This window comes from Adiantum capillus-veneris, chromosome 24, assembly GCF_014529385.1.
Source record: "Adiantum capillus-veneris isolate H3 chromosome 24, ASM1452938v2, whole genome shotgun sequence".
Taxonomy (NCBI): domain Eukaryota; kingdom Viridiplantae; phylum Streptophyta; class Polypodiopsida; order Polypodiales; family Pteridaceae; genus Adiantum; species Adiantum capillus-veneris.
Genome location: NC_140954.1, coordinates 3376411 through 3384401, shown reverse-complemented (window position 1 = coordinate 3384401; position 7991 = coordinate 3376411). Strand labels below are relative to the sequence as shown.

The following is a 7991-nucleotide window of genomic DNA, read 5'->3' as shown; positions in this document are numbered from 1 at the left end:
TAAGACATGAATAAACTTTAACATTCAAAAGATAGCTGGCTTTAGAGAAAAGACAATAATTAGTACAAAAACTAGAATTATCTTTGTACGTGGCTTATGAAAATGAAGCCTCATTCTAGTATACAATGATAGTGACCCAATAAAGAAGTACTTCCCAAGTAGTAGAGCAAGTGTAATCACAAACATTTGCTTTAAGCCAAAAAGAATTACAAGAAAAGACATCCTCACGTGCATCCATCCAAACAAGACAACAAATACGTTAGCTTTGAATGTGTTTTACAGGTGTCAAGAGACTATATCAGTTGTTATCCATGTCCAACTTATAACTTTTTAAACTTAAAACCACTGTCCAAAGTATTCATGTATTCCAAATTTTTTGTTAAAAAGTTTTATTATCTCAAATATTTTTCAAAATATACATAATTATAGTTATGGTTTTTAAATATCCCCATTTTTTGTTAGACCTTAAATAGATAATAGCATGCATATTATTTTGATCAAAAGGTCACCACCCCTTCTAATCCAAGTGTCTTAATCCCTATAACATCTCATCGGTCTTTTCAATATCATAATTACTTTGCCAAATTTGTCAAGCTCCAATTCTTCTAGCTTTTTAAAGTGCCATGAAGCCATAAAGTAACCTAATCAAAGGCTTTAGATATCTCTCAACAACAAAAAAAATCCATTGATAGTTAAGGGTATCAAGCTCAGGTATGTTATTAAGCAAAACTAAATTACACATGCTCATTTGGGCTTACGGATAGTTCAACCACCTCCATGACTGCACAATAGCCAAGATTTATACAAATGGGCAAGGTAATTATGTAACCAAGATCTATACAAAATTTATAAACATGAGAGGGTAGTTCAACCACCCAAATTTGAGCATGTAGCCAAGATTTATACAAATGGGCAAGCTAATTATGTAAAATCAAGATACAATGAAACCATAACCGGGATTTTTTTAGAATACCGGAGAAATATACACTACAAACTGGGATATGTGAGCACTTGTCAGAAAAAAAAGCACAAGCTCTCTCTCTCTCACACACACACGCGCACACATATCCCCTCCTTAAAAAAAGAACCTTAATTTTCATTTTTCTTTCTTGGCAAACAAACTCTCTAAGCACACAACACCACTACAAGAACTTACTACTCCCAATCTGGTGTGCTCAACCCAATTGATGAAGCACTCTACTTCCCATCTCTTTCAGGCTACCATTGTTTCCAAGTAGATGGTAGCGTTGACAATCATTACCACCACAAGGCTGAAAAGCTTGTGGTAACCTTCACAGTTCATAGTCTTTGGCACGCTGAGGAGTTTTCATTGCCTCATGTTGTATACTCGTACTCAGGCACAAGTTTGAAGAGCACTAATAAGACATAAATCTCCTCCCAATAGATGCCAGATTAATTGAAAGAAAGAATAGTAATCCCTATCACGCATGCTTAAGTAAAAAGAGAGGATTGGTTCATTTTACACCGGAAATGTTGTTACAAAGTGTGATGTTGTTTTCACAAGGAATAAGCAATATATACAAATCCCTACTCCGGGATTGAATTTGAAACTTGCACTCTTTAGTGTCCTCGGAAATTAGAATTGTTGAGGCTTAGACCTAACCTTTGGAATAGAAAATGGGGATAAAGGCTCTTAACACACACGAGCATATAGAGGAACTGAAACAAGAACAGTCTCCACACACAGCATTGCAGCAGTCATGGGCATGTTTTGGCTCTTACCAATTTAACTGATCTGCAATCAGCTTTAGCTCTTTCCATTTTTATTTGGCTTGTTTGCAGAAAGAATTTGAGATATCTGAAGACCCCGGCTGAAAGCTTGATTAAAAAGAAGGCGTGTCTGCATTGCTTGGAACCCAGGAAGCCATGATAGCACAGCAACAGGAATCATCACAAACAGTCCGATACCTAGGTCGTACAGGCGGGCAACCGAGACGATAAGAGGCCATGCATTTGCAATTACTAGGAAAGGTTTTAGGACCAAACAGATGTTGAGCAGTCCCCATCCTGTTGGTATGAATGCTAACAAGCTCAGAAAAAGGTCACTGACATGAAAACTAGTTAACTTCACCAGGAGGATGACAATGATTGCTAAAAGAAATGCAACCACGGCCTGAATTGCCCTGTAGTAAAGATGATGCCTTGCAGAATACCTTTCTTCAGTAAAAGCTACTAGCAGATGTAGCGCCATAGCTGATATGACGTATAACCAGGACACAAAATACACCACTATACTCCTGCTGTTTGCAGCAATGTGCAGCCTGTAAACCAAGCCATACTGGATGACGAAAAACCGCAGACTAAGAGCTACTTCCAATAATTTTCCCCAAAAGTTTGTTGTTCTCAGGTGATCTTGTTCTTCATTCCACCATGTCTCCCAGCTGAGATCAGATCTTGCCAGCACTCCACCTCCATACCACAACCAACTGCAAAAGCCTTCAAAGTCATACACTGTCTGTAACCAGTCGAAGCCTGTGGGATTGAACAAATATGGTGCCACTATCCATGATAGGGCTAAAAACCAACTTGAGATTGTCAAGAAGATGTACACAGTAGTATTTGATGCAGCACCTCCATATGCCTCATAGATTACTAATAATATTATCAGTTCTATTCCTTTCACAAAATGGCTTCTGGAAAAAAGCCTGAAGTTTTCAACAAATGTAACACGCCTCACCACAAACCCATGCCCTTTAGATCGGTATTTGGCCCCTCCATGCAGTAGAGTCCTACCAAAATAATGGCACTTGGTGCCCAATGAGAAGGTGAAGAACACAGAACATAGCTCTAGTTGCATGATTAAAAGGTCCCACATAGCCCTACCAAAACCGTGCTCTAGAGTGCTTTCTACAACCATTGGCAATGCTGTGAAAAGCCCAAGCTGTACTACGAATTGTTGGTTCAAAGAAGCTGTCAGTGCTATATTGTTGATGCTGTCAGCAATCAAATCTTCTAATCCACTAAGAGCAAGGTACACGCGGGCCCACAAGAAAGCATAAACAGCCCAAACCATTATCATGTTGCCCACGTAGAATCCTACTGTTGTGTGGTAGAAGGATAACATCCTGAAGAAGTCAAGGCGATGTGCGAGGCGATACACATCCCTGCTTGAAATTTGTTCACCATTTCCACTGGAGACTTTGGCTTCAAAAAGTGCAATCTGGTTCAGCCCCACATCTCTACCCTTTCCAACTTGAATGTATTCATGATGAGTAACATTACCTCCTCTTAAGGTACAGTTGAACCCTGCAAAGATATCCTCACTAGTGTTGATCACACGAGATGCCTTGCTTATGCCTCCTCGAGTGATGAACCAAAGCCTGTCAAACACATCCGCATGCCCATAATGCATTCGCGCCTTCAAAGGATTTGCCAGTACCCTTTGACCTACAGTACCAAAACTTGTCTCCTGAGCAGACATAAACCAAGCTAAGGAGGAAACAGAACCTGTAAGCACATGCTCTCGCACTCCTAATATCTGTGGTCTTCTCAAGCCATACTGTTTGGTGAACTCCTGAAGCAGATTCCGTATTTTAAGGGCCTCTTCAAAGCAATTGTCCTGATTCATATCTACGGTTTGGATTGCATCTCCTCTTGTAAAAATCAGGGCGTGATTTTGGTTTTCAGGTTTTCCTTCTCCAAGCCGGGTAGGACCAGGAAGCTGGACTCTGTATATTTCCACTTCTATTCCCAGCAAGGGATCATATTTGACCAGAACAGAGTAATACTTCTTGCCTACTCCCATCCCTACCTCATCAACATATGCTACCCTCATGGCTGGGTAGCATTTCATCAAATATAAAATGTCATCAGCTTTACTATCCTTCTTGGCTTTCTGGATTCCATAATTCTGGCAAGCAATAACGTATGTAAATTTCATGCTAGCTACGGATGTTTCCTTCGACTTCATCCTATGTCTAGAAGTCAAATCGGAGCGAATGCTACTGTTTTGCTGGCCCCTAACAGATCCCTGTTGGTTGCCAATACCTCTAGAGCTTTTGCTTTTTGCTGTAGATGTGCAATCTGAAAGTTTAGCTTCTGATGCAGCATCGAGATATGCAAGCGTCTCAAGAGCTTTCTCGTAGTACATCATTCCTCTAACAGTTCGGGCAAGAGTTTGGCCACGATGTGAAGCCCAGAGTCTTAGCATCCTAGCCTTTTCTCTGTCGTTCCAACATTCAGTCTCAGGGTTATGATTGCCCACCTGGTGACAAAAGTTTTTCCATTCATCTGGGTAGATGCTCTGAAGGTAAAAAAGAAGGGTCACTCCATCCTCATTTGGAATTCTCAGCTGCTCTTTCGTGTAAAGCACGTCCTCAGAGTTATAAGGTGTGAGCACACTGAAAGAAAGCATTTTCTCTACTATAGGAGCATGGGGCATGCTCATAAAGAGAGAGTTGCCGAAGAAGGCGATGCGTCTCCTAGCATCAAAGTTCCGGGGAACATCATTCATAGCATCTCGAGTGTTGAGTATCGTATGCAGCCTCCTTAACCTAAGAAAAAAAACATCATCATCTGCATTGGGTAGCTCCATTGCATCACAAAACAAGAGCTCATCATAAACAACATTGGAGGCAGTGCCATTAGCAACAGGGTACTGTTGCTGATTTTGGGTACAAAAATCTCTGATCACTACATCATATAAGTTCTGCATAGAATTCACCACTGTATGGACATTACTTAAAGCAGGCTTGGACAGTAAAACCTCCACTAATGCCAAGACACGGGAGTGAACCTCTGTCAAACCATTTAGTTTATGGTTTTGGGCAAAAGCACCCAGCTCAATGTCCATCTCAATTTTTTTAAAAACATGTGCCACAATACTGTGCTCCTTGCTCCCGTCTTTTAAGATTGTGAGCAGCAACAATTTCACACTATCATAGCATTCAAGTACAGCACACCTTCTATACTCCTGCTTGGATATCTTTTGCCATAACTCTTTATCCTCTTTGCCCTGCCAACTCTGTGCGACACCTAGTGCAATGCGTAATTCATTAGACAGAAGCAAAGAAGGCCATTGCATGACCTTGACATTCAGGGCAACATCTGGAACCTGCAAAAGCTCCACTTCGTGATCATTCAACAAGTGCTCCTGCCGCAGGGAAAAAATTATCTGATTCCATAAATAGGCAAATTTTCGTGATTCCAGTGAGCTCTTTTCATACGTCTTGTATGCCTTCACAAGACCATACCTTAGCATTACCCTCCTTAACATGTCTCTGAACAGGGCAACTATGTAACTTTGGGTGGAGGCAACTCCACCACGAAGACCTTCTGCCGCCATCAAATTGAACGTCATTGCACTTGCAAAGAAAGGAAATCTCAGCTTAAACTGCTCCATATTCCGGATCTCCCCAATATGGGAGGAAAGACCCACTAATGCCCCAACAAGGGAAGAGAATATGGAGTACCAAATTTGCAAGTCCATCAAGTAGACCAGCACAACTGGTGCCCAGATGACAACCACAACAAACCTATTCTGGTTGCTGAAAAACTCGTGCCATTTATATGATACAGCATTGAGAGCAAGCAGCTCCCTTGTGGGGTCCACTAATGGCCTAATTTGCATGAAATAGCTAAAAGAAAATTTGAAAAAGAGGACTACCAGCCAGAAGGTAGTATACCTCAGATTGTCAATAATCCCTTCCCGTAGTCCACGACCGACAAACAGTCCTGTCTCAAACCACCATGTAAGGGCATGCAAAACACTCCATTCTGTTCGCTCAATAGCATTTCTGATCCATGGAAGCAGGAACAGTATAATTGCAAGCAATTCAGGCAGTAGAAAGACAGCTACTGCTTCCAAAAATTGAAAGAGCCTCCGATTTGTTTCTGCAGACCATTGTCCATCAGCTGCTCTTTGCTGACTGATTCGCATTAACAACACAAAGAATATGATCACCCAGCCTATAGAAACAAGCAATTTCAGGAGCATCCGGACACCGACAAGCTTTGTTTCTCTCGATATCAAGCTGTATTGCAGCCCTAATTCCAAAACTGCTTGCACAAATCGCATACTTGACCAGCTGATAAAAATGGATAGTAAGGCTCCTTGAACATCCCTATTATATAATACATGCCATGGAACTCCATCTCCATTGAAGGAAAGAATTATCATGGCCTGAAGCATGAGAAAAAGTCCAACCCACAGATGATCAAAGCTACGAAAAATATTCCAAAAGGAGCGTTGCTCAACAAAACCTGTCTTTCCCACTCTATGTTGGTCAGAATACAAACCTGATCCCCTATTTCCCCCTTTCGAAGTTAAAAGATAACCAGAGGAGAGGTTTAGTGGCCACGACAGCTCCCTGAAGCAACGCTTTGACCAAAAGTACTCATTCATGTCATCATAATTCCGCCATGTAGAGTGAGGAGCCTTTCCACCCTTTGCAGAATCTGCCTCGCCTTTCACAGCTTTATAAATTGGCTCTACAACCTGTGTTAAAAAACCATTCCACCCATACGAAGATGGCACATATCCCTCCACATGCCTATGCCCCTCAACTATGTTATTGAGCTCCATAGCCATGTGGTGGAACATGAAACACAGGCATTCTGGCATGAAACGAAGGTTAGCTGATTCCCCCCATATCAGCAGGTAAAGGCATGAATAAGTAAGCTCTCTGTGATGATCCACCAACTTAGTATTTCTTGGAAGCCACATTCTAAAGTTTTTAGGCAGCCACAAATTGGGCTTTTTGCTCAGGAAAGAACACCATTTTTTGTAGTTTTTGAGCACTTTCTTTCTGAGATGGCGCACAGCACCCCTCTCAAGCCTGTCCCTAGCTTCAGGGATAGGTTGCATGCTCATTTGATAATTAGCAAGGAGAAGTACAACATGCTCCCTCTGGTTTCTTACATTGTCAGCTTGGAATCCAAAGAAAAAGCCAAGCCAATCAAGCACATCCATTCCTCTTTGCCATGAAGAGCCATTAGGAGGTGGATGTGGAAGCCCCCTCACTGCCAATTTCAGTGCACCGACTACTGCTCTTACTTCTGGAAACTGATTCTCTGCATCAGGCTGGAGAATATTATAGATGGTGCCCTCTGTGCCCACTCCCATAGCAAGGTCTATCAAACGCATACCATGATAGCTCAAAATCTTTTCCCAGAGAACCTTCTAATCAGAACGAATGTTTGATCAACGGCGCACTTGTGTGTGTGTGTGTGTGTGTGTGTGTGTGTGTGTGTGTGTGATCTTCTCAACCTGTTTCAGTGGCGACTGGCACAACCGCAGCCCATTCTCTCTGTTGTCTGTCGCTTTTGATTTCACCCTCGTTCGATCATGCAAAGCCGGAAACTTTGAAGACCACATGGAATGGAGATACGAGCTGGGAACGGTGAAACCAAGTGCCGTGAAGGAGGGGGGAAGGATGGTGGACCTGCTGATTGCCATTGCGTGCACGGTGCGCGCGAGTTCTACTCTAACAAGCTCGACGACATTGTATGGGGAATTTTATCAGCTAAATATTTAACTATCCGCACAAACAACATTATTTGCCAAAAAATTATGCGAGTCTTGAAGCTCATTAGGCAGCTTTCTCACGAAAGAACCAATTTTAGCGCAATGCAGAACATCTATTGAACATAACAGGATATACATAGACTGACATCAAACAACAAAGTGCATTGGTGAATTTTTTAAAAAGAATTGTATATATGATGATTGGTTACCTCTATAGCTGTTTTTAAAATGGCCCAATTTCACGGCTTGCTCTACAACTCTTTGAGTAGTGAGACCAAGGCAATGCTCTTTGCCATACGTGTTCTAATATTTTGGAGTGCAATTGGTTACTTGCTTAGTTGGTTGTGATTGCTATCACATCGGCTTTTGTTGTGGAACACGAGCGAATGAGTAGAACCAATTGATAGGCAACAACAATAGCTTAGTTTGGGTAGATGAGCATTGGGAAGAAGCAAATTGTGTCCCATAGAGCTGACTATAGAACAAAGGGGTACTAAAGGGAGTA

At 41.8% G+C, this 7991-nt stretch overlaps 1 non-coding gene and 1 pseudogene across 3 annotated transcripts; both read right to left on the bottom strand.

Annotated features, from left to right (window-relative positions):
• Positions 1 to 1416: 1416 nt before the first annotated feature.
• On the bottom strand, positions 1417 to 7464 carry LOC147425846 (callose synthase 11 pseudogene; annotated as a pseudogene). Of its 2 annotated transcripts, XR_015186191.1 has the most exons (2): positions 6259 to 6395; positions 1422 to 6142 (listed from the first exon to the last, which is right to left on the bottom strand). The product of XR_015186191.1 is annotated as a callose synthase 11 pseudogene, transcript variant X2 (transcript). The 2 variants fall into 2 exon arrangements; XR_015186190.1 differs by having other exon boundaries at positions 1417 to 7464.
• LOC147425847 (small nucleolar RNA J33) lies at positions 4045 to 4125 on the bottom strand. The gene has a single exon (XR_015186322.1). It is a non-coding gene; the product is annotated as a small nucleolar RNA J33 (small nucleolar RNA).
• Positions 7465 to 7991: the final 527 nt, after the last annotated feature.